Below are 27244 nucleotides of genomic sequence, written 5' to 3'. Positions count from 1 at the left end.
CTGAAGACCACAACAACAACAAGGTAAAATGAACACCCAGTGTAACTCAGCATCACAGAATAACCTACATCGTTCAAAGTCTCGTGTAGCTCAATTTTTAAGCTACATAGTTAAATAAACTTATTAACATGTTATGTTTTTATAGATATATGTTTTATAGATATCTGATGCATTTATTGTCACCTCGTCTACTGATGCAACAGGTATATTCTGCATCTCTGGACAACAAGTGAGCACTGGTATAGATGTGTGAAGTATCAGAGGATTTAGGTTAATAACTCGCTTCTGCAGAGCAGAAATGGAGAAAGGAGGCGTTGCTGAATAATCTCGCACTGTTCAAAATAAAGAAAATAGATTTCCGTAAATTTTTGTTAGAGGAGAGAATTAAAGCATGTGTGACAGAATTTCCTAATAAATCCCTTGCAATAAAGAGAGTATACCAAGCAACAGCAGGTAACTGTAACCTGATCATTAGCCACCTGAAGCTCTATTATCACATCTAACAGTAAAGTCTCCTGGTGATTTTAATACGTATTTGTGTAAAATTCTTCAAGTAAGAATTAATTGCAATCAATATACTATCATTCAACTTACTTCCTCTTCTCAAATTCCCTGCTGAGGTAGAGATATACTAATAAACAGCTACTGATAATTTACATAAAGGTGTAATGAACAAAATTTATATAAAAACCAGTAGTCAATGATTCCTCATTCAATGAAACGAAATTTACTTAATTAAATGTTAAAACTGATACTAAATCTTTTAGACCTTAATTTAAGCCAGTCATGGATTTTTTTCATTTGAAAGTTGTTATGCCCAAAGAAAAGCCTTTAGTCGGCCGCGGTGGTCTAGCGGTTCTAGGCGCTCAGTCCGGAACCGCGCGACTGCTACGGTCGCAGGTACGAATCCTGCCTCGGGCATGGATGTGTGTGATGTCCTTAGTTTAGTTAGGTTTAGGTAGTTCTACGTTGTAGGGGACTGATGACCACAGATGCTAAGTCCCATAGTGCTCAGAGCCACTTCACCCATCAAATGCCTATAACAAAGCCATGGATAACTCACGAAATAACGACAGCTTGTGAAACGAAAAGGAAACTGCATGTGTCAGTCAGAAACAACTCTGACGTTGATGCCATATCTTATGACAAGACATATTGCAAAATACTGATGCTAGAAATTCAGAAGTCGAAGCAATATTATTACGAGTAAAATAGTGTTGTGGAGAATAACAAAATAAAGGCAATAAGGGGTTTATTGAGGGAGGAGACTGCTACAACCGGAGACAAAAATAAGCAGATAGCAATGAAAGTGTGTAGTGTTTTAAAACATATTAACAGGCTATTCATCGCAGGTGTGTGTGGTGTGAGATCAAGAAATGTCCTGCTGAAACCTGATCAAGGAATTGTTTTATATCATTTTACTGCTCAAAAGAAGAGTTAATGCTTTCACACTGGTAATATTAAACTCGTTGTTACTGAACTAGCGTCTGTAGTGTTTCTGTATGTCTGTGAAGAACAATATCGGCATCAACGATCCCCAGAGCGTACATTATTTCGCACATGTAGACAAGTTACTCTCGTGGTGGAGAAGCAGCTGCCGACTCCAACGGTTGCCTGTAAAATTCTTGAAATGGGTGAGAATGAAAACTTCTATAGGATCTTGTCGAAATGGAACGCTGCCACTCGCATTTGGTCATTCGAAGATTGTCTGTTAGTGCAATGAGTTCTTTTTATCAGAGAAAACTTTCTCTATGCTTTGACCGTGTGATAGAAGCAGGTTCTGCAGCAAACATCGTCCACCAAATGTTCTAAGTCCTATACAAGCTTGTAGTGCATAATAGTTCGTCACAGAATCCTTTGGTAAAAATTAAATACGCGCAGTTACCTTTAAAATGCGACAGACTATATTCTAGCCGTTACTAAACTGCACATTAACTTTACATACTGTTTGTGAATCTCAAAAACACAAATTACATAGTATGGCGGCTAACAATAACTGTTTCATGGTACACACTTCCTACGCGTCCTCTCGTTAAATCTAGTCACCTTCCGATTTTCTTACTTTTCTGCGCTCGCAATGGAGCACCGCGATGTCAGAGAATAAATGTTCCTCTCTCGCAGGCCAAGCACACCATCTCGTGATATACAGGGTGAGTCACTTAAAATTACCGCTGGATATATTTCGTAAACCACATCAAATACTGACGAATCGATTCCACAGACCGAACGTGAGGAGAGGGCCTAGTGTAATTGGTTAATACAAACCGTAAAAAAATGCACGGTAGTATGTTTTTTAACACAAACCTACGTGTTTTTAAATGGAACCCCGTTAGTTTTGTTAGCACATCTGAACATATAAACAAATACGTAATCAGTGCCGTTTGTTGCATTGTAAAATGTTAATTACAATCCGGAGATATTGTAACCTAAAGTTGACGCTTGAGTACCACTCCTCCACTGTTCGATCGTGTGTGTCGGAGAGCGCCGAATTACGTAGGGATCCAAAAGGAACGGTGATGGACCTTAGGTACAGAAGAGACTGGAACAGCACATTACGTCCACATGCTAACACTTTTTTTATTGGTCTTTTTCACTGACGCACATCTACATTACCATGAGGGGTGAGGTACACGTACATACGTGGTTTCCGTTTTCAATTACGGAGTGAAATAGAGAGTGTCCCGACATGTCAGGCCAAAAGATGTTCAATGTGGTGGCCATCATTTGCTGCACACAGTTGCAATCTCTGGCGTAATGAATGTCGTACACGCCGCAGTACATCTTGTGTAATGTCGCCGCAGGCTGCCACAATACGTTGTTTCATATCCTCTGGGGTTGTGGGCACATCACGGTACACATTCTCCTTTAACGTACCCCACAGAAAGAAGTCCAGAGGTGTAAGATCAGGAGAACGGGCTGGCCAATTTATGCGTCCTCCACGTCCTATGAAACACCCGTCGAACATCCTGTCAAGGGTCAGCCTAGTGTTATTTGCGGAATGTGCAGGTGCACCATCATGCTGATACCACATACGTCGACGCGTTTCCAGTGGGACATTTTCGAGCAACGTTTACAGATCATTCTGTAGAAACTCGATGTATGTAGCAGCTGTTTGGGCCCCTGCAATGAAGTGAGGACCAATGAGGTGGTCGCCAATGATGGTCGCCAATGATTCCGCACCATACATTTACATTCCACGGTCGCTTTCGCTCTACCTGTCTGAGCCAGCGAGGATTGTCCACTGACCAGTAATTCACGTTCCGTAGATTCACTACCCCGTGGTTTGTGAAACCCGCTTCATCGGTAAACAGGTAGAACAGCAACGCATTCTCTGTTAATGCCCACTGACAGAATTGCACTCGATGATTAAAGTCATCACCATGTAGTTGCTGATGTAGCGACACATGAAACGGGTGAAAGCGGTGACGATGCAGTATTCGCATAACGCTACTTTGACTCAGTCCACCGGCTCTCGCAATGTCCCGTGTACTCATGTGTGGGTTCATGGCAACAGCAGCTAACACACCAACTGCACCCGCTTCTCCTGTGACGGGCCTGTTACGGACCCGTTTACGTGCTACGACCATACCTGTTGCATACAGTTGGCGGTAGATGTTTTGCAATGTGCGGCACGTTGGATGCTCTCTGTCCGGGTACCGTTCTGCATACACCCTGCAGGCTTCAGCTGCATTTCGTCGACACTCGCCATAGATGAGTATCGTCTCCGCCTTTTCAGAGTTCGAATACACCATGGTAACAGTTCCTACAACACTACACTATCACAGACGTCTGGTAACACTGTGTACTACAGTTGGTCTGCGTGCGGAGACGAATGCAGAATAACAATAGCAGCAAGCGTTACATGCGGACACTCCGACAGCTAGACCAAACCACAACAGTGCACTACAGCCACACTCGTAAACACGGTCGTCATCGTAAACATGTCCCTGCAGATGCTGCCGATACTGTGTCTTTGAATCTAAGCCACATCTGGTCTACACTTATATTATTAATTTAGAATGAGTGGAGATTGTCTCTCAGAAAGTCGTCAAGTGAATTTTTATATAGTTTTTTGAATATGATTATTTTTCGCTTATTTTTCGAGGCTTTGGGAATTACAATAATCTCACTACGACACCTCTGTATTCACTAATCCCTGAATCGGTATTGATGCTCGTTATTAACTCAGGATTATTTGATGCTAAGAGGTCAAGTGTATTTTCACAACCGTTTACTATTCGCGTGGGCTCATGAACTAACTGCTCGAATAATGTTCAGAGAATGCGTTTAGCACCATTTCGGATGATATTTTTATACATAATCCGGAATTAAACATCTATTTTCGCCGACAAAATGTGTTCAAATGTGTGTGAAATCTTATGGGACATAACTGCTAAGGTTATCAGTCCCTAAGCGTACACACCACTTAACCTAAATTATCCTAAGGACAAACACACACACCCATGCCCGAGGGAGGAATCGAACCTCCGCCGGGACCAGCCGCACAGTCCATGACTGCAGCGCCCCAGACCGATCGGATAATCCCGCGCGGCTTTCGCCGATATATCGACGGTAAATTAAAGTAACCACAAACTATTATCGTATGAGCCGGGTACGTGTTTGAATTCAGACTCAAGTTTTCTTTAAACCTTTCAGCAACAGTATCATCTGAATTGGGAGGTCGGTGAAATGATCCAATTATTATTTTATTCCGGTTGCCAACAATGACCTCTGCCCGTACTAACTCACAGGAAGTATCTACTTCAACTTCGCGACAAGTTAAACTACTTCTAACAGCAACAAACACGCCACCTCCAAACGTGTTTAGCCTATCCTTTCGGAATACATGTTGTTATCATATTGCTTAGCTTGCTTCACTGGAAGTCCATTTTGCCCAAGTAATACAAGTATTTAACCACTAATACATGGTAATTTCTTACTAGCATCCGAATCTAGCGTAATTCAGTTCAGCCACCATTAGTTTACCTTTTATATGACACGAAATATTTGGTTATATAACAAAGGTCCATCTAATTGTAGTAAAGCCAGCTACAAGGTGACATACACACCCCTGCTCTTTGTTGTCTAGTATCACCAGAAAATTATTCTGCCTTACCTTAATTCTCAGATAAGTGCGTGAAGTTCAATGTCCAGTGCTGCTTGGACTCACTTCCTGTAAAATATTTTTTTCCAATAATTACTGACGCAATCACTCATGAACTACATTACTCTTTATACTTAATCTATAACATGAACACAAAATTAAGATTCATCCTGGAAATAAACACAAAAGTTATTCATATAAACATAGAAGTATTCAATCAGCATCAGCTCTCCTTCTGTGGTTCTGCTGAAAACAAACATCAATATACTTACTTATGTGACTAAACCTACCTACGCCTAAAAACTCAATGAAATAAAATCTCCTTATTATATACAATCTGTACTAGAGACTGAATTAATTCAAATTTTCACTTCTCATAGTACTTTTTAATATCATAGTGAGGATAGAGTCCCTTCACCTTTCCCACCACTGGGTAGGCCAATAGATATACCCCAGGATGTGGAATCGTTATTATTTCAAACGGTCTAATAAATAACAGTTGCCATTTCGTGTTTCTCTTCTTCAATAAAAATGCCTTTGGATGAGAGCGCAACAACACTCTATTCCCTACAGCAAAAGTTTGTTCTTTCTTTAACTTACTGTCGTTTTTTACTTTGATCTTTCTGGCGTTTTTGACCTTGTGCACTAAAGCAAACTTAATCTTTTCTTCCCAAGTGGGCTTATCATGTGGCACTTTCGGTAAACTGTTCACCCACTCATTCTTTTCTTCCTTTTGAAACATCATTTCCTCCAGTGTGAATCCCATTGGGGTATTCGGTAAATTAATTGCAATGTCTTCGAACTCTTGCACATATTCTATCCACCGTGTTGGTCTATTCGGAAAATATATCCCAATGAATCGATTTAGCTCGCTAAATACGCTTTCAAACGGGGTTGCTTTTGGATTATATCATGATGTTAGTATTTCTTTAATTCCATTTTGCTCCAGTGCGTTCCCCAAGGTATACGAGGTAAAATTACTGCTATTATATGATATAATAGCTTGTGGTTTCCATATTTGCTGTATATATTCTAGAAATAATTTCCTTAAGATGGTTTTACTGGTACCGGTTTTCATTGGATATAATTACACATGTTTTGTAAATACACCCAAGAAGCCTACAATGTACGTACCTCCTCCTCGCGCTCTAGGTAATACCCCGCAGACATCTATGGACACCAATGCTAGTGGTTTCCCTGGTAATACAGAATGGATGAAACACCTGCTACCTTTATTATTAGGTTTTGTTTTTTGACATATTGCACACATTCCAATGACCTTTTGCACTTTCCGTCGCAAATTAGGAAAGTAGCAATACATTCGTATGTGTATATTGTATCAACTTGACTTCATGACTCTCAGGAATACATACGCACCAATTATCTCCTTTGGTATTCCTACGATGGAATGAAACTCCATTTATCACCTTATAATAGTCTTTCAGGTTGGCATACTCAGGTTGCGGCAATTTCTGTTGGACACCACACTACCGTATATCCTTTTTCTGAAACTTCTCCATCCCCTAGCCTAATTCCAACTAACACTTTCTTGCTGTTGGTTCTTTCATTAACATGATAGTAAATTCTTCTCTTTGATAAACGAATTGTTCTTCCTTATCTAATCCTTGTGGCAGCCTAGACAGGGGGTCTGCAGTTTGATTGTTCTTTCCTTTAATACGTCGTATGTGAAACCGATGCTCCTGTAACGCCATTGTCTACCGCAATAATCTCGGTGTGAGCACCTTGCACATTTGCAAGAAGCTGAGAGCTCGGTGATCACAGTAGACTATTGTTTGAGCCCCATATAAATAATAACAGAACTTCTTGAAAGCCCAAACTATAGCTAATACTTCCAGGTGAGTCGTGGTATATGCCCTTTCACAACTCAATAATACTCTACCTGCAAAAGCTATAGGGCAGAACGTTAATTGTCTTAAGTTGGAAAAGTCAAGCTCCTAATCCAACATTGGAAGAATCTGTCATCAAGCAAAAATTTAAGTTCATATCTGGATGATGCTGTGATTTCGCATTTTCCCAAAGGCAAACTAACTCATTTTTCCATTGTCACGAAACATTCTTTCTTAACAAATTTACTAATGGCTCTGCATTCATGACTCTGTCCTCAGTGAACCTTCGAAAAAAGGAGGTCAAACCGAAAAATGCCTTAAGTTGTTTCTTATTCCCAGGTGTGGGGAAATCTTGGCACTGTCCGGCAAAATTCCTTTGTCACCAGTTAAATGACCGAAATATTTTATCTTCTTCATCCTGAAGTGAGACTTTTACAGGTTTACAGTTATTCCAGATCTTTTAAAAGTTTCCAATAATCTCCCAAATAAGCAGATGTGCTGTTCCCACGTTGCAGTAGCGATCAAGCTGTCCTCTACGAACAGAGTGACCTGATTCCGTAGTTCAGGTCTTAAGACTGCATCTAATGCCATTATAAAAACTCCTGCTCTCACATCCAAACCAAAGGCAACACATTAAATTGAGACCTTCTTCAAAAATGGCTCTGAGCACTATGGGACTTAACATCTCAGGTCATCAGTCCCCTAGAACTTAAACTACTTAAACCTAAATAACTTAAGGACATCACACACATACATGCCCAAGGCAGGATTCGAACATGCGACCGTAGAGATCGCGCGGTTCCAGACTGAAGCGCCTAGAACCGCTCGGTCACAGCGAAATTTTCTTCCAGCATATAAGAAGGCTGCATATTGTCTTGTTTGTTCATCCAGTTTGATCTGCCAATATGAATACTTGAGGTCAATACTGGTAAAGTACCTGGCTCCATGAAACTTCTAAATGAGTTTGTGTATATTCTCTGGATGAGTTCTCAACAGAGCAATAATTATATTTAAGACCCTTGCATCCAACACCAATCTTACTTTTCCCCTTGGTTTGGGTGCCCCTAATAGTGGACTATAATATGGACTGACCGATGGTTGTATTAGATCCCAGTTTATCATCCTGTTTATTTCTTCACTCACTGATTTCTTCAATTTCCATGGAATTGGATATGATTTATTGCAATACATCTCATGAGGTAACACCTCCAAATGGCATGTCAATCCCTTAATAATTCCTGACCTTTCTTCAAAAACCTGGATATATTTCTCCAATAGATCTACCAACTGATCATTTTGTTCGTTTTCCAAACCATCAACTTCATTTGCCTTTTCATCCACTTCTTCTGATATCCCAAGTATGTTGCTTTCCTTTACCTCTTCTGTACGTTTACATCTCCTTTCTGTTCTAATGCGCATAATACCATGCCCAGGGCAATAATTTCCGATGCTCCTTTCGTCCATGATCAGATCAACTTGTACCATTTCAGCATTATCACAAAAACTGATTTTACCAAACCAGGAGTCTATTCTTAAGTCCTTCTCCCTCAGTCTCTAATTCGATGATACAATCTTCTATTATGTGACTTCTGAAATTTTCCCGGCGTATTTCTTCTTCTAATAATGCCGCAAATGCCAACATCTGTCAACACCTGACGCATGCGCTGTAGGATGCCAGTACATTTCGCATGCGCGAGATTAGGCATAAATACCGCAACTGCACCTGGGCTCTTCAATAGTTGTGTACTCACCTGATGATGGCCGGACGTCTCTGGGCCGAGATATCATGGCAGAATGTCGACGAGATCCGGCTGCATACCCGGAAATTATTAAAAGAATATTCTATTAATTTTTGAAATACTAAGATTAGCACCTTATTGTTGTATTTTCTATTCTTACATCTAGCTAAGTTTGTATCCAGATTGGTTGCGAGTGGGTACCTAAGTCTCCAACGATCTTACAGTTTCGGATCGTCAACACGGGTAACTTTATCTTCTGGGATAACCGTGTAAATAAATTGTTGGAGATTGCATTTATCGAGGCTCCAGTATCCAAGATTACTCTGATAGGTATGTCTGATATTTCGGCACGGATCTCTGATATTGGCACTTTTTTAGAATCTTGTTCCCCAGGATTAACGTCTTCCGTTAGCTCCTCAATGATCCTCGTTCCACCGTTGTATCTCACAGTTTACAGGTGACTGCTTGCCCCGCATTACTCTTTTATCGACCGAACATCTGGGCCGTAATCCGGTCGGATTAAATTTGAATTTCTTGGTCTAGCCGGCCCATTGTTGTCATCGGTTGCTTCGACTATGATGGGTGGTTGTTCTCCTCAGGTTTGATTATTTGTTGGCCTTGACCTCGTATATGGTTTGATTACTTTGTTCTTAATTTCTACAGTAACTACACATAGGATTGTACCTTCTTTCAAATTGCCTCTGTTTGTTTCTGTTCAGCTCATAATTTCTTCCATTATTCTGCTGTTCCATGCAGTTTTCTCCATTGTTGTAAACATTGTTAATATAGGTTCGATGGAAATAATCCATTTGTCGTCCATTCATTCTTCCATCATTACTGTTATAGTCTATCCGCCTATTTTCCGTTTGACAGGATTTGTTTTAATTAGTTCTTCCTCTGTTCCCCGATCTCCATCGGAGGCTGAGCTTTGATGATCATTATCACACTTTTGTGATCTATTGGTTGATCGCAATATCTTGCTTTATTCAAATATTTTTCGAAGTATCTCCTTAAGTTCCCTTTTCGGTAAGAGAAGAGGTCCGCGTTATGTACTTCCTTCTTCAATCTCTCCTGAATGCCTCTTGACCAATATCTATTTAGGAAAGCCTTGTCTATTATGTCAGTCACCCACACACTACGATAGCCTTGGATGTATCCTGAAACATATTCGATTTTCTGTTGATCGACCAAGCAAGCACATGGTAACACTCCTCTGAATCGTCTGATAAATACTACAGGATTTAATGTCTTCTTTTCCGGAAAAATATTTGGCATTGCCTATGCCTTAACATTTTCTCTTCCACGATAGATCTGATAAAATCACTCATATATGACATATTTCCATAATTATTTGCGTTGTTGCTTGTACCTTGGTACTGCTCCTCACCCCAATAATTATACATAGAGCACTGATTTCTACCTTTAGATCTCCACACTGAGCTAGCTTCCTTTCTTTCCTCTGTAGGCGCTCCCCGAAGTTCTTCTATCCTATGAGTGCACGTTTGCAAATTCTGGGTAACTTGTTCTTTCCATTTTTGGACATCGGTTCCTATCTGCTGGCGAACTTGATTCAACTCTTGATCTATTTGGTGAGATAACGGTAGGCCTTCACTCACTATTTTCTCTACCACTTTCTTGATACCTTTATATCTCCTGCTGTTCCTTATCTACAACCCAGTTGTCTAATTGTTGCTTAAACTACTGTTTTCTTTTTTTTTCTTGCAACTTTTGTTACACCCGCCCTTCCCATCCGGCTAATTCCTTTAGTGTTGAGGCCAGGTTTTGTACCTCTACTTCTGCCGTTTGTTGTCTCCCCAGGAAGGCTTCCATTTCACTGTTTACTCTGTTTCAAATGGCTCTGAGCTCTATGGGACTTAACTTCTGAGGTCATCAGTCCCCTAGCACTTAAAACTACTTAAACCTAAGTGACCTAAGGACATCACACACATCCATGCCCGAGGGAGGATTCGAACCTGCGACGGTAGCGGTCACGCGGTTCCTAACTGTAGCGTCTAGCACCGCTCGGCCACTCTGGTCGGCTTACTCTTTTTATTGCGATCGGAAATTATTCGTGGGTTTGCTTCATACTATTTCTTTCTTTCCTGATTTCTGTCTCTTCATTTGTCAAGGTATTCACATCAGCTAATACTTTAACAAAATCTTCCCTTGTGGGCAGTTCGGTCACTTTATTTGTTATACCATTTACTTTTTCGTATAACTCTGCCTGTTCTATAACTAAATTGCTCACAGTGGTGGTCAGATTTGTTTCCTTAGCCACTATATTTGCCTGTTCCATTGCTATGGTTTCTACATTTGCAGAAACAGCCACCTGCGCAGCTGATATATCCGCTTGCGGAGCAGATATTTGAGTCTGTTCGAAAGCTACATTTTCTACTATTTTTGAAATATTCACTTGAATAGCAGATATCTGCAACTAAACGAGCTACGGTATTCCTCAACAGTTTCATCTAATTTAAGAGCTCAGCCATAGGATCTTTAGATTCTCCTTGGCCAGCATTTACGATTTACCCTGGGTTTTGTTCATCCCCACTGGGCTATAAATTCGCTTCCTGTTCCCTCTGAATTTTAAATTGTGATCTGGTTTTAAACATAAAAATTCAGATGTTCACTATTCTTGTAATTACTTTACTCTGGACACAATTCTGCTTTACCCCACGAAAATACACAGCAGATTCTATACCCTAGAATATCTCTCCACAACTGTGACTCCATCAACAAAGAGAAACAGATATCACTCTGCATATACTAAAGCATATAATAACTAAATCTACAAATATTTCTAACCTAGTCGTTATCTATCAGGACCAGACTAATACAAAGAGTTAGCACGTCATTCTTGTGCTTACCTTTACTGCAGATTAGAGACATATGAAGTTCATATGTCATGGATGGGTCTTGTCGTGGCTGCCTGATGTCGGATGTAGCTCACATAGAATTATTCCATCAGTCGTACATGAAATCATACGAAGCACAACATTAGTGCAGGTACATAACATAAAATACGCATTTATCACAATAAATCACAATCAATACAAGAAATACATATAACTAAGTGATCGTTAATTTGTTTTTGTTCACGAAATGCTTCGCAGTGTCTATGTATTTTCTTACTTTCCTTCGCTCGCCATGGAGCACTGCGACAACAAAGAGTAAATGTTTCGCTCGTCCATGCAATACGCACTACCTCGCGATATACATTCACTTAAAACCTCAAACAATATGGAGGACGTTGAATCGATCACCTCTTTCGATCTGCATGGTCCAAGGGCTAATACAGTTGGAGGAACAAAATAATACTTTCCAATATATTTACTTTTTACTGAATCGATCACTTCCTTCGGCCAGCATGTCCCAAGGACTAATACAATTGAAGAAACAAACTAAGACCTCGGAATATATTTATTTCTTAATGAAATTAGTCATAAGTTATATCTCTTCTACAAACCAACAGATTTCCTGGAATCAGTATTAGACACAAGAGTAGCGTTGAATCCATCACTTCCTTCACCCAGCATGGCTCAATGGCTAATACAATTGGAGAAACAAATTAATACTTCGTAGCCGGCCGAAGTGGCCGTGCGGTTACAGGCGCTGCAGTCTGGAACCGCAAGGCCGCTACGGTCGCACGTTCGAATCCTGCCTCGGGCATGGATGTTTGTGATGTCCTTAAGTTAGTTAGGTTTAAGTAGTTCTAAGTTCTAGGGGACTAATGACCTCAGCAGTTGAGTCCCATAGTGCTCAGAGCCATTTGAACCATTAATACTTCATAACATATTTTTTTAATGTAATTAGTCATAATTTATATCTCTTTTTCAAACTAACAGATTTCATGGAATCAGTATTAGACATACGAGTAGTCTTATCAGAAATTTAAAGCCAGTTGCTTTGTCTCCTGAAGGGGTCCAGAGTTCAAAAACGTGCCAACAACCAGAAAAAGTTTCACTACTAATATAGTTTAAGAAAGCTTAAATGGACATCTAATATAATCTAATCCAATAGTCCAAGGTACAGATGTGGCTTCAGTTAGCAGGAGCTACAGCAGCAGCAATTGGACTCTTTAGAGTGGTCTTAACACATGCAGTTCCGGCTGTGGCCCAAGAACACAAATGTCTTATTATGGAAGCCTACTAGCATGTTAACGGTTACAAGATCTGACGAGAAAACAATGTGGAATTTTAATGAATATTCCGTAACGTTCACGAAATAAATGCGAGAAATGTATATCATGGAAGAGGACTGTATAACTGGAGCTTTCTACGCCTTGACAAGCGAAAAAAGGCAAATGTACCGTGAAGAAAATCAATAACAGAAATATATCTCCTCAAAGATTTAGCGATTGTTGTATCCTTCTAATTGATGCAACTGCAAGAAAAATTATCTTACTCAAATATTCTCAATGTTTCGGTGTGGCATGATTGTGTGTTGTAAGAGTCCTATGAGTGACGTTTCTCAGTGTTCGTCAGAAAATTCTCAAATCCAGTTTGTGCCGGTCAAGGGAGAGAGAGAGAGAGAGAGAGAGAGAGAGAGACAGACAGACAGACAGACAGAGAGAGACGAAACTGCACGCACGCACGCACACACACACACACACACACACACACACACACACACACACACATAAGAATGTGAAATATTTTTGTTAGTTTGGACATGGATGCCGACACTTCGTTGAAGGAAGGCAATCTTTACGAACACCTGCAGGCAAGCAGGATACTTTGTTTCTTTCATGGGTGAATATGCTATTTAAATACAGACGCTATTTAAATACATGTTCCACAGGTGCCTACATTCTGCGTGATGGGATTAATTCGTCGTGGAGCAACAATGTTTTCTAAAAAATTTTGACGTAGAAACAGAGGTGTTGCCAATTACCAGAACAAACAAGAGTACATTTTAGAGTCACGTATCACGCTGGGACTTCTTACCTCAGTCAATAATTTTTTATTTGTTTGTATTTCATTTTATTTTACACATCTAGTTCTGCCGGACCGAATCTCCATGGTCCCGAAAAGACTTAGTACATGTACTTGTATTTAACATCAATAAAATAAAACGTAGACGAATCCTATACAGGTGACATGCTGCAAATATATATTTCCGTAATCAACAATATAATATAGGGTAAAGCTTACTTTTTCCAAGAACTACCCAGCACAACAGGACTGATCCATAAGAAAATCCTTCAGTTTGGACTTGAATACGCTACTATTACTGCTAAGAATTTTATGATTCTTGTGATAACTTATTGATAATAGACACAGCAGAATACCGCAGGCCCCTGTACATAAGAGTCAATATCCAAACACCTACTGGATTTCTGCCTTGTATTAAGTGACAGCTGCTAATTCCTGTGACGACAAATTACGTTAAAGGACATAAATACGGAGAGGTCAGTGTCGGAATGTCGAGCCTCCTGATCAACAAAAATAACTGTTGTGATGGGAAGATATACGCCCTGAATAGCTACATCTACGGGATTAGTCTGCTATTCACAACAAAGTGCCTGGCAGAGGGTTGAATGAACCACCTTCAAGATGTCTCCCAACCGTTCCACTCTCGAATGGCACGCGGGAAAAATGAGCACTGAAATTTTTCTGTGCGAGCCCCGATTTCTCTTATTTTATCGTGATGACCATTTCTCCCTATGTAGGTGGGTACCAAAGGAATGTTTTCGCAATCGGAGGAGAAAACTTGTGATTGAAATTTCATGACAAGATCCCGTCGCAACGAAAAACGCCTTTGTTTTAATGATTGCCACTCCAGTACACGTATCATGTCTGTGGCACTATCTACCCTATTTCGCGATAATTCAAAACGAGCCGCCTTTCTTTGTACTTGTTCGATGCCGTCCGTCAGACCCTCCTGACTCGGATCCCACGCCGCACAGCAATACTCGAGAATATGGCGGACAAGCGGGGTGCAAGCAGTCTCTTTAGTAGACCGGTTGCACCTTCTAAGTGTTCTGCCAATGAATCGCAGTCTTTGGTTTGCTCTACCCACAATATTATCTATGTGATCGTTTCAATTTACGTTATTTGTAATTGTAATCTCTAAGTATTTAGTTGAATTTACAGCCTTCAGATTTTTGTGACTTGTCGCATATAATGGTAAGACAGAGATTTAGGAACCAGGTTTTAAATTGTAGGACATTTCCAGGGGCAGAGGTGGACTCTGACCACAATTTATTGGTTATGAACTGTAGATTAAAACTGAAGAAATTGCAAAAAGGTGGGAATTTAAGGAGATGGGACCTGGATAAACTGACTAAACCAGAGGTTGTACAGAGTTTCAGCGAGAGCATAAGGGAACAACTGACAGGAATGGGGGAGAGAAATACAGTAGAAGAGGAATGGGTAGCTCTGAGGGATGAAGTAGTGAAGGCAGCAGAGGATCAAGTAGGTAAAAAGACGAGGGCTAGTAGAAATCCTTGGGTAACAGAAAAAATATTGAATTTCATTGATGAAAGGAGAAAATATAAAAATGCAGTAAATGAAGCAGGCAAAAAGGAATACAAACGTCTCAAAAATGATATCGACAGGAAGTGCAAGATGGCTAAGCAGGCATGGCTAGAGGACAAATGTAAGGGTGTAGAGGCTTATTTCAGTAGGGGTAAGATAGATACAGCCTACAGGAAAATTAAAGAGACCTTTTGAGAAAAGAGAGCCACTTGTATGAACATCAAGAGCTCAGATGGAAACCCAGTTCTAAGCAAAGAAGGGAAAGCAGAAAGGTGGAAGGAGTATATAGAGGGTCTATACAAGGGCGATGTACTTGAGGACAATATTATGGAAATGGAAGAGGATGTAGATGAAGATGAAATGGGAGATACGATACTGCGTGAATAGTTTGACAGAGCACTGAAAGTCCTGAGTCGAAACAAGGCCCCGGGAGTAGACAACATTCCATTAGAACTACTGACGGCCTTGGGAGAGCCAGTCCTGACAAAACTCTACCATCTGGTGAGCAAGATGTACGAGACAGACTAAATACCCTCAGACTTCAAGAAGAATATAATAAATCTAATCCCAAAGAAAGCAGGTGTTGACAGATGTGAAAATTACCGAACTATCAGTTTAATAAGTCACAGCTGCAAAATAGTAACTCGAATTCGTTACAGACGAATGGAAAGACTGGTACAAGCCGACCTCGGGGAAGATCTGTTTGGATTCCGTAGAAATGTTGGAACACGTGAGGCAATACTGACCTTACGACTTATCTTAGAAGGAAGATTAAGGAAAGGCAAACCTACGTTTCTAGCATTTGTAGACTTAGAGAAAGCTTTTGAAAATGTTGACTGGAATACTCTCTTTCAAATTCTGAAGGTGGCAGGGTTAAAACACAGGGAGCGAAAGGCTATTTACAATTCGTACAGAAACCAGATGGCAGTTATAAGAGTATAGGGACATGAAAGGGAAGCAGTGGTTGGGAAGGGAGTGAGAGAGGGTTGTAGCCTCTCCCCAATGCTATTCAATCTCTATATTGAGCAAGCAGTAAAGGAAACAAAAGAAAAGTTCGGAGTAGGTATTAAAATCCATGGAGAAGAAATGAAGACTTTGAGGTTTGCCGATGACGGAATTCTGTCAGAGGCAGCAAAGGACTTGGAAGAGCAGTTGAACGGAATGGACAGTGTCTTGAAAGGAAGGTATAAGATGAACATTAACAAAAGCAAAAGGAGGATAATGGAATGTAGTCGAATTAAGTTGGATGATGCTGAGGGAATTAGATTAGGAAATGAGACACTTGAAGTAGTAACGGAGTTTTGCTATTTGGGGAGCAAAATAGCTGATGATTGTCGAAGTAGAGAGGATATAAACTGTAGACTGGCAATGGCAAGGAAAGTGTTTCTGAAGAAGGGAAATTTGCGAACATCAAGTACAGACCTAAGTGTCAGGAAGTCGTTTCTGAAAGTATTTGTATAGAGTGTAGCCATGTATGGAAGTGAAACATGGACGATAAACAGTTTGGACAAGAAGAGAATAGAAGCTTTCGAAATGTGGTGCTACAGAAGAATGTTGAAGATTAGGTGGGTAGATAACGTAACTAATGAGGAGGTATTGAATAGGATTGGGGAGAAGAGAAGTTTGTGGCACAACTTGACTAGAAGAAGGGACCGGTTGGTAGGGCATGTCCTGCGGCATCAAGGGATCACTAATTTAGCATTGGAGGGCAGTGTGGAGGGTAAAAATCGTAGAGGGAGACCAAGAGATGAATATACTAAGCAGATTCAGAAGGATGTAGGTTGCAGTAGGTACTGGGAGATGAAGGAGCTTGCACAGGATAGATTCTCATGGAGAGCTGTATCAAATCAGTCTCAGGACTGAAGACCACAACAACAACAACAACAACAACAACAACAATATCGCGTAATCGAAATTTAGCGGATTTCTTTTAGTACTCATGTGAATAACTTCACACTTTTTCTTATTCAGGGTTAATTGCCACTTTTCGCACCATACAGATATGTTATCTAAATCATTTTTCAAGTCGTTTTGATCATATGATGACTTTAAAAGTCGGTAAATACAGCATCATCTGCAAACAATCTAAGACGGCTACTCAGATTTTCTCCTATGTCGTGACCTTTCTGACAGGAAATCACGAATCCAGTCGCACAACTGAGGCGATACTGCGTAGGCACGCAGTTTGGTTAGAAGACGCTTGTGAGGAACGGTGTTGAAAGCCTTCTTGAGATCTAAAAATATGGAATCAAATTGACATCCCCTGTCGATAGTATTTATTACTTCATGAGCATAAAGAGCTAGTTGTGTTTCACAAGAACGATATTTTCTGAAACTGTGTTGTCTATGTGTCAATAAATCGTTTTCTTAGGGGTACTTCATAACGTTAGAATACAGTATATGTTCCAAAACCCTACTGCAAATCTTCGTTAGTGATATAGGCCTGTAATTCAGCGGATTACTCCTACTTCCCTTTTTGGCTATTGGAGTGACTTGAGCAATTTTCCAGTCTTTAGCTACGGATCTTTCTGTGAGCGAGTGGTATTACATAAGTGCTAAATATGGAGCTATTTTATCAACATACTCTAAGAGGAACCTGACTGATACACAATCTGGATCGGAGGCCTTGCCTTTATTAAGATATTTAAGCTGCTTCTTTACTCCGAGGATATCTACTTCTATGTTTCTCATCTTGGCAGTTGTTCTTGATTGGTATTCAGGAAAATTTACTTCGTCTTCTTTGATGAAGGAGTTTCGGAAAACCGTGTTTAATAACTCTGCTTTAGTGGCACTGTCATCAGTGATTTCACCGCAATGGTATTGATTGCGTCTTGCCACTGGCTGGTGTGCTTTGTGTATGAACAGAATCTCTTTGGGTTTTCTGCCAGATTTCGAGACAGAATTCCGTTGTGGAAATTATTAAAAGCATCTCGCATTGAAGTACGCGCCATATTTCGAACTTCTGTAAGACTTTGCCAATCTTGGGGATTTTGTGTTCTTTTAAATTTGGCATGGTTTTTTCGTTGCTTCTGCAACAACGATCTGACCCGTATTGTGTACCATGGGGGATCAGTACCATCACTTATTAATTTATGTGGTATATATCAATTGCTGTCGATACTATCTCTCTGAAAACATTCCACAGCTTTTCTACAGTTACGTGATCAGATCGGAAGGAATGAAGACTGTCTCCCAAAAAGGCGTTAAGAGTATATTTATCAGCTTTTTTAAGTATATATACTATGGGTTTCTTTTTGATGGTTGTAGGTGTTACGGTATTCAGTCTAGCAGCAACTACCTTGTGGTCACTAATCCCTGTATTCGTCACAATACGCACTATTTGTACAGGATTATTTGTTGCTAAAAGGTGAAGTATGTTTTTGCAACCATTGACATTTCGAATGGGCTCATGAACTAATTGTTCAAAATAAGTTTCTGAGAAAGCATTCAGTACTATTTCGCATGACGTTTTAGGCCTGCAGCCGTCTTCAAACATATAATTTTTCAGCATATCGAGGGTAGATTAAAGTCACCACCGACTATAATTGAATGAGCGTGATACTTATTTGAAATGAGACTCAAGTTTTCTTTGAACTGTTCAGCAACTATATCTTCTGAGTCGGGGGCTCGGTAAAACGATCCAATTAATAGTTTAGTCCGATTTTCAGGTATACACTCCACCCATACTATTTCACACGAACTATCTACTTCAGTTTCGCTACAAGGCGGACTACCTCTGACAGCAATAAATACTCCACCACCAACTGTATTTAATCTGTCCTTTCTGAACACTGTTAGATCGTTTGGAAAAATTTCGGCTGAACTTATTTCCGGCTTTAGCCAGCTCTCTGTACCTATAAGTAATGGTATATCTTCATTGGTGAATGAAAAGGAAAGTAGACTAATTTTCTTGTTGCACCCCGACTTATTGGAAATTCTGTTCCAATGCTGAACAAAGCAGCAGCTATTTTTTGAACAGGTTCCTGAATACGGGCTTTCCATGACAGTTTACTATCTATCTGAACATCTAATAACTTAACCTTGAAACTCTTCCATTTGGTCCGTGTTAAAATAGAAAAACTACAATATGAGGAATGTGAGTCCGCCTTGATGCAAAACACTTTTCTCTTATTTATTTACTTATTTATTCCCCAAGTTGGTTTCAGCGAGAAATATCGCTATCATCAGTAGGTTCCGTAAATCTTATGTATTGTATGTTATAGTATGTTTTGAAATATTTGTTGCCGCTGTTTGCGACATATTTTCTGTTCCTTTTCTGTTGCCGCTTTTCTCGTCATAGATCATGTCATATGCAACTTCGTTGGACGGCTTGCAGCTAGTTTTATACACTGAAAAGCAAAACTTTCGCCGTTTGTTTACGATCCAAAACATTATGCCCATTGCTTTTTTTGTAAGTGGAAGTATCGTGCATAATTAATTTGTTCCGCCAGAACAAGCCGTCAATCAAGTCTTTTAAAATTCTTAAATAAATCAGGAAAACTATGGATCGAGTGAGACCGTACAGTTTAGACAAGTGGATACTGCGTCATGAAAACGGCCATGTTACACTGCCACTTCCACCACGCAATTTTGTACCTCAGAGTGTATTCCTATTACTACATAGCCCGCCTATTCACCTGATCTGAATCATTGTGACTTTTTTCTTCTCCCGAACTTGAGAAATACCTTCAAAGGGCGTCATTTTGCGACCCTGTGGAACACTAAAAAGAATGAGACTTACATATTAAAGGCTTTACCAGCAGAAGCGTATCAGCGCTACTGGGAACAATGACTCCGCTGGTGTGCAGCTGCCGAAGAGAACTACTTTGAAGGGGAATATTGTTGCTTGAAACAAATAAAAGCTTTTGCAGGTAAAAGATGAGTCTCATTACTTTCCTCACACACCTCGTATGTCACGTATTCCGATATCTTGCCAGTATCAGTGTCGTTAACAGGCAAAAATCGTCCAAATTCTCGATTCTCTTGGTGGATGAACTCTCTACATATATAGTTAAGTTTGAAGGGAACCCTCCGCCGGCGACTCCTACTCACACTTAACCTAGATCATTTTTTCAGTCTGCCCTACATGGTTCAGGAAAGAGTGTTTCCTATATTAATTTGTTCATAGTTTAGACTGTAGCTAGTGTTTACTTGTCGATGCACTTGAAGCGGTAGATACGATTTTCGTTTACATCAAGAGGCTGAAAACTATTGAAGCTGATAGCATATATTCAGCTAAACATTCATGTAGGTAACATTCGACGAACGCCACATTTCGAAAGACTCTTCCAATGGTTAAATGAAACGAGATATATTTATCGCAGTATAAGAGCCGAGTACGTCCGAATTGTAGAGATTCCCGTCATGGAAGAAATTGACTTGCTTACATGGATAAGGTGCCGTCTATCATCAATATCAGCTGCGTTTGAAACTGATGTTTTCAGCTGCATTGTGTAGAAAGGTATATGCTAATAGCAGCCACCCTTGTACCTTTCATAGAAAATGCAAGACTGTCCATTTGAGACTTTGCGATGCCGTGTATCAATTGACGATGTAGTGCTATATTTTCGATTTTCACCATTGTAGGACAAAGCATGATTTGCGAGAGACGACTGCTACTTAACAGCATTAATCATTCATGGCTTTCTGATAACTCCTGCGCTCTAACACAAACTTTCAGTGAACTTGTAGGCTAGAGAAGTTAATAAGCAATAGCTCCATATCTGCTTCCCACTCGTCTAAATGCGCCAGCCTATACTGATACTAAGAGGCATACTCTCCAAAATGCCGAAAGATATTGTGCTCGATTTTTGTGCAGGTATGTCGTTCCACCATGGTCTAAACCAGCTCACATTGCTATATTTGCTCGTCATTACCTGTGTCATATGTTTCGTGAAAGGAAGATAGGAAAGAAAGCATTGTTTAATGAGTAGCTTGTTGTCACGATCAAGTCCTACTTCATTTTCCTCCTGGAATTAGCAAACAGTCTTGCGTAGGAAAAAAATGGGGATTACGTTGGCTTGGTACTGTAGCAATTATTTTTAAATCCCCACATTGTTAACGCAAACTGTTAAGGACCTTTCTGTCTAAATGGTACCACAGACATTCTGGTGGATTATCTGCCATTGCCCACTCCTCACGTGAAGATTCATTTCACATATGGGCCGTCTACGATACTAGAAAAAGAAATAACACACAAGAGCAACCTGCGCCACCGCACATACACAGCCCGCTGTCACCAATGTAAATTCAGCATTATATGGGGCCTGACGGAGGATAGACGTTCAAAGCTGCGTTGTTTAATTAATTAAAAAATTTCCGCTGAACGTATTTAGGACTTTTGCCAGCTCTCTGTACCTATAACTAATGGTATATCTTCATTGGCGAATGAAAAGGAAAGTAGACTAATTTTCTTGTTGCACCCCCACTTATTGCAAATGCTGTTCTAATGCTGAACACACAGTGGGTGTGTAGTTCACTTGTGTGTATGAATGATATATTACTAATCGAAGACGTTATACATAAAGGATTGTTAGAAGAACTCAGTCGTGAAAGTGACGTAAGTGACTTTCGGGATGAAAGTGATTCTCAATCTGATGCTCCTGTAACAGTTATGGACAACAGCGGAACTGATCAGTCTGCAAATACCGTGATCCATGGTGAGAAAGGTGATTCTTGTAACACAGCTGTCCCTAAAAGAACAGTCCTGCCAGCTGCCGATAACGTTGTAGTCCATATGCCAATAGTCTGGAAATAAGGAATGATCTGATTATGAATAACTGAGAACACCGCAAAATATTACTGTAATATATGCATTTCATTAAATAAATAGCACCTTTATCTAATTAAACTGCAAATAGAGTCTTCAGATACGGATCACTTTCGTGTTTCTTGATTGAAAAGTTTCCATGACAGTTTTTTTCCTTGGTCTCGAATTTTAGAGGCATTAATATTAACAAAGACTGAAAAAGTACATAAGAGACGTGAAATGAAATTACTCCAGTGCATGGGAGTTCAGTTTCATTGTAAAATAATACATTTTCAGGAAATTTCTCCAGCAAATAATCCAAGGTCACTTTGACCATGGTGTAAACTACGTGTGACAATTTCAGAGGTGTACACTACTAGTCTTAAGCATTACAAATAACTTTTTTCTTTGTTCCAGATAAATATATAATTTCATAATACATCATACGGCATTAGATGGCAAAAAAAGAGTTAACTCCTCACCTGACCACATCAGAAATAGCCTCCTTTTGCTAAACAACGAGTGAAGTACTTAAAAAGCGAGAAATAGCATGAGGTACGCTGAGATGTCGCCGGATCGGGAGGCTCTCAACGTGATGTTGGAACATACCGTCCTCTGTAAATAGACAGACTGCATTCAGGCAGTCGTGCAAAAGGTCTGAAAATCTAGTGTAGTCGGTAGCATCAATGTGTTAAGAGCTATCAAGAAAAAGTATAAAAGAAAGAGTGTGATGTTTTTATGTGGCAAAGTGACACTACGTTGAGAATGTGTTGCCCGCAGAAAGTATAGTTAATAAATAAGTAGACAATTATTTTGTACTAGTGCCGTATCGCTACCAACCCTAGCTGATTCCCTACAAACACAGAAAATATGTTTTCATATTAAATAACAACGAGCGTTTGGTTCCAGGTAGATATATATCCTCATACCGTCGTTAATGGTATAAGGCACTTACACTGATCAAATGTCAGTGTCAATTACAACGAATCAGGATAAAGAACTCCAACAATGAAAGATAAATGGAAGGGGAAAAGGCAAGAAATGGTGCGGAAACCGATTCACTAAGCTAATTACCATAAAGCGCAAGAATATTAAGAACAATGTGAAGCCATTTATACAGGTGGAAGCCGCGCTTATCAGAAGTAATCAGTAATAAACAGGGACACAGAAGGTATGACCAGATAGGCAAATAAATCCCCCTCCTTCAGTCTCCACCAACATTTTTAAAGCTCTCTTTAAAATAGCAACAAACAGAAACCTATACGTGAATAAAATATTCCACTTAAGCTTCAACCTGTTGTAAATATCTCTTAGCATTATCAAACAGTAATTACTTTCGGATCTCAAATTTTCAATATAATCTACAAATAATTGTATAATTCATTATACTGAAGCTGGATTTACTTTGTCAAATCTGTATTTTACGTGCCGTTATGGATGAGTCTGCAACTATATTTTAAAAAAATCTCTTATTATGAAAGATGTATTTTGTGAGGAATTTTTACCTCGACTAGTGGGCATGCTTAGGCCGTAAGTACCTTAGTTCTGTTCATAATAGCTACGATTTCAAAAGCCAAGACGTCACACTAGCAGAGGTCATGGCACATACCTGGCTGAGGCCTACAGAAGGTGAGCACAAGCTGTAGCACACTGTAAACTGCTGAACGTTAGGCAAATGCAGCGTGTAGCGACCACTCACCGAGTGCAAAGGCGCATGGTGCTAATGTAGTTCCCGGAAAAACATCACTACGAGGGCGCGCTCCCATTGGTCAACCGTAGAAGGACGTAATCGGCCTCGGCCAAGGGCAGCGACGCCTGCCAAACTTACGTCGGGTGCGTCCTCGCACAGCTAAAGGCTCCATTCCGAAGTTCTCTCGCGCTGTGTAAGCTGCACATCTTTCGTCAGTTGTCAAACTTTTCACTAAAAAAGAACCTCTAAGGAACTGGTAGCAGTTAAATTAATTTCCATTCGTAATTTACGTTAACCTCCAATGTAAACCTGTGTTTCAATTCACAGTAACGTTCCTGTTTCTTTGATAGATGTTAAGGAAACGTTTTTTCTGTAATTTTTGTGTGCCTACATTTTACATTTTACGCAATTTGTTTCAAAACTTGGAGCAAACTGCCATCGCAAAAATACAATGACGTTCGTAAATGTTATTCGACATGACTTACGTCCTATTAATTACTCAGTCACGACTTACGTTGTGACGTTCCGTCTCTTTGTGTTAATAAATAGCGTGTTTTGTCGTATCACCATTGTACTTTGTCGACAGAGCGCTCATGGGGTCGGGACGTATTGTCTCTCGTCTCCCACATTTCGCAGTCAGAGCCCTCTCAAGACCGTCGGATTCAACATTCATGTGCCGAGCCCTACCTTCATTCTGCTGCTACATTTCTAGTGTGAGAGCCTGACTAGCCGCTCACACCATTAAAGTGAATGACTATTTTGTGAATGATACTACAAAAATCATATTTACAATTAAACTTTCTACAATTAGTAGACAGCAAGTAAGAGGTGCCACTGTTATCATTTACAAGAGTCGTCGAATGTCTCTTATGAAATTAACTAAATTACAAAACTTATCATCAAAACAAATTCGCCTATGATTTCGAAAATTTCAAACCACAAAGGCAAAGAGTGCTTTTCATTTCCTGGGCCATATCACGGTCGTATAACACGTACATTTGCGTGAGAAACGTTTCTAGACAAGTTGAAATGAGCCATATAGAACCTCTTAGTAACAAAAGTGACAGGAGAATCGCTAACAAATTATAACCAGTATGTTTACAATATCCATCACCAAATAAATACTCCACATTAGTCACCACACTTGAGTAGACATTTCGATTTTATGATAGTTTCTTAATTAAGAATTCCATTGGCGATCATTAATAAAATACATATAATTTGAGCCCTAAGTGTCTAAATGTCACCAGTGTTTGTGACTCGTTACATCGTTAGTTATTTTGTAAAAGCCAGTGTTCAATGAAAGCATTGGTATCACGAAAAACTAATTTTTAGAATACGTGAAATATGGTCTAAACTACTAAAAGATGTATATTAAGAACAGAATACTGTAGAAACCATCTCGTACCCTCTTCCTTACGTGCGTGGGGGAGATGTAGAAAATTAAGCTGCTTGTGGGAGATACAAATAATAGATTTTTTTTCCTTTACCTCCATCTACTGAAATAAGAACATACCAGCGAAAACGTGTCCCTATCAGAGCGCAAAAATGCGAATATCTTCTTGTTCATTCTAAAAGTCTGTGACTGAAGATTGGTTTAGCGGCGGCCTCGTTCTACCGTCCTCATCACCTTCAATTTCTTTCCAATAATGATGGCGTACGAACACATTCGCGCTTTTTTTATAACATACAACTCACCTCAAATTACTACAACGTCCCTTAACTGTAACTCACACCCAATAATCTATCGCTGTAAGTTGCTCTTACCCGTCCTCTCCCAGTTGTCTTTGTCACTCACTCATTAAGCCCAAGTAATTGTCATTATCTCTTTGTGTCTCTCTCTGATTCTATCTTGTGTCACAGCCACAGTTACCTTCGTTCCGTCCTACTATTACAGGGTCCCCTCACTGTCACCATTACTCTCTTGCTCCCTTTTATTGTTAATACCTCATTCCTTCCTTCCCACTGCTGCTGTCCTTCTCACTGTCACTATCTTTCTGTCCTCATTTTCACGTCAACTTCCTCTTCATTCTCCCCCCCCCCCTCCCTCCCACTCCCTGCCAGTGTCTCCTTCGCTCTTTTCCTAGCACAGTTCTGTCAGTGTCACCATGTTCCGCTGCAGCTGTGTCCGTCCCTTTCTCCCGCAATGCCATTGTCTCCTTCTCTCTTTATGTAGCAAAACCACTGTCTATTATCTTCCAGTATTTTTATTTTTCGCCACTTTTCCACTGTCACTGTCTTCTTCTGTCTCAGCTAAAGATGACCGAATATGATCGCATCCTTAAATTTTTAGGAAAATTTTTAAATTTTTAAAGGTGTTGAGAAAGGTTGAATGAGGCAGCTGGTACCCCACATTTCAGTCAGTCTTTTAAAATAAACAAGAACATATTCGCATTTCCGTGCTCTGACAGCAGCATTTTTCCACTGGTTTCCTTGTACTCCTGCTGCAAAAGGGCATGTAATCCCTATGAAAAGATATCTATTGGTCAGTAGAATTTAGACACTTTATTTATGTGAAACTGAAATAACGCAGGATTAATCTTTCATCTCAGACCGTATTTTAGGTGCACAAAATTTTGCGTGTGCTTCAGGACTACAAAGGGGTTCCCAGATGATAACGGAGACACCTAACAGCGTATTTCTCTGTGCTACGTCGCTTTATAAAGTACATTTCCGCCTGACACCGGATTTTATCTGCATATTTCACGTGTAAAAGTAGGGTAACTTGAACCTATGTACCTCGTAAATGGATAAGGATATGAAGAAAATGTTCACGGTTCGTTAAAGATCGGGTTCTTAGGAATGCATTGTAAAAATGACAGCCATTTGCTGTTCATAAACGTCTCGGAATCCGCGGCTGGGTTTTGGTACCCAAAAAACTTGTTTTTTGGGTGTTTCTCGATAAAGGACAAAGAGTTTTAAAAAAGGATACTTCTAGATAAATGCCTAGAGAATATACCGCTAAAATTTGAGCAATTTTCTGCGGTTATTTATAATATGGATTTAGTCTCATTATGGATTTTACGTTAAGAAGTAGGGTAGCTTCGAACTCTTGAATCTTGGAAACGGATAAAGATGCTATGAAAAGTTTCAAGGTTGCGAGAGCAGGATCTTAGGAATATATCTCAAAAAATTTACCCATTAGCTGTGAGTAGCCCTCATGGATTTCTCGCTTGGGTTTTGCTCCGCTGGTGGCGGAGAAAACAAAATAAAGGAAATCTTTTTGATGGAATTTCAGAAAAACCGCCCGTGACGTTACGTTGCCTCCATACGTCCCATCAAGACCGCTGCAGACCACATCAAATGCAAAAAGAACCAATAGATTTGCGCCATTTGCCTAAGCAGATGGATGTATGTAACACTCATACTTTGGCCCTGTACAATACAACGAGCATTGTGTTGGTTACACAAATAGTCCTTTGTGCAATGGCTATCCGAAACACTTGACCATACCTTTTTGTCACCAACAGAAACTAAGATACGAGCACCAAAAAAACCGATTTCATGCGCAGTGTTTTGGAACATATTAGGCACCCACTCAGTCTCATGCATATCGATGCACAATCGATTTCCAAGATAAATGATCCTTTTTCTGGAATAATTGCTTTCTTAAATGGAATCATCACTCGCACAAATT

At 39.9% G+C, this 27244-nt stretch overlaps 1 long non-coding RNA gene across 1 annotated transcript in view; it reads right to left on the bottom strand.

Annotated features, from left to right (window-relative positions):
• Positions 1–13253, bottom strand: part of LOC126191283 (uncharacterized) — a 60845-nt gene extending 47592 nt beyond the window's left edge. Inside the window, exons 1-2 of the long non-coding RNA XR_007538335.1 lie at positions 11558–13253; positions 5117–5173 (exon numbers count right to left, since the gene is read on the bottom strand). This is a non-coding gene — a long non-coding RNA (uncharacterized LOC126191283). The remainder of the gene's footprint in view (positions 1–5116; positions 5174–11557) is intronic.
• Positions 13254–27244: the final 13991 nt, after the last annotated feature.

This window comes from Schistocerca cancellata, chromosome 6 (genome assembly GCF_023864275.1).
Source record: "Schistocerca cancellata isolate TAMUIC-IGC-003103 chromosome 6, iqSchCanc2.1, whole genome shotgun sequence".
Lineage (NCBI taxonomy): Eukaryota > Metazoa > Arthropoda > Insecta > Orthoptera > Acrididae > Schistocerca > Schistocerca cancellata.
Note: the sequence above shows the minus strand (reverse complement) of the source record. Positions and strands in the feature narration are given on the sequence as shown.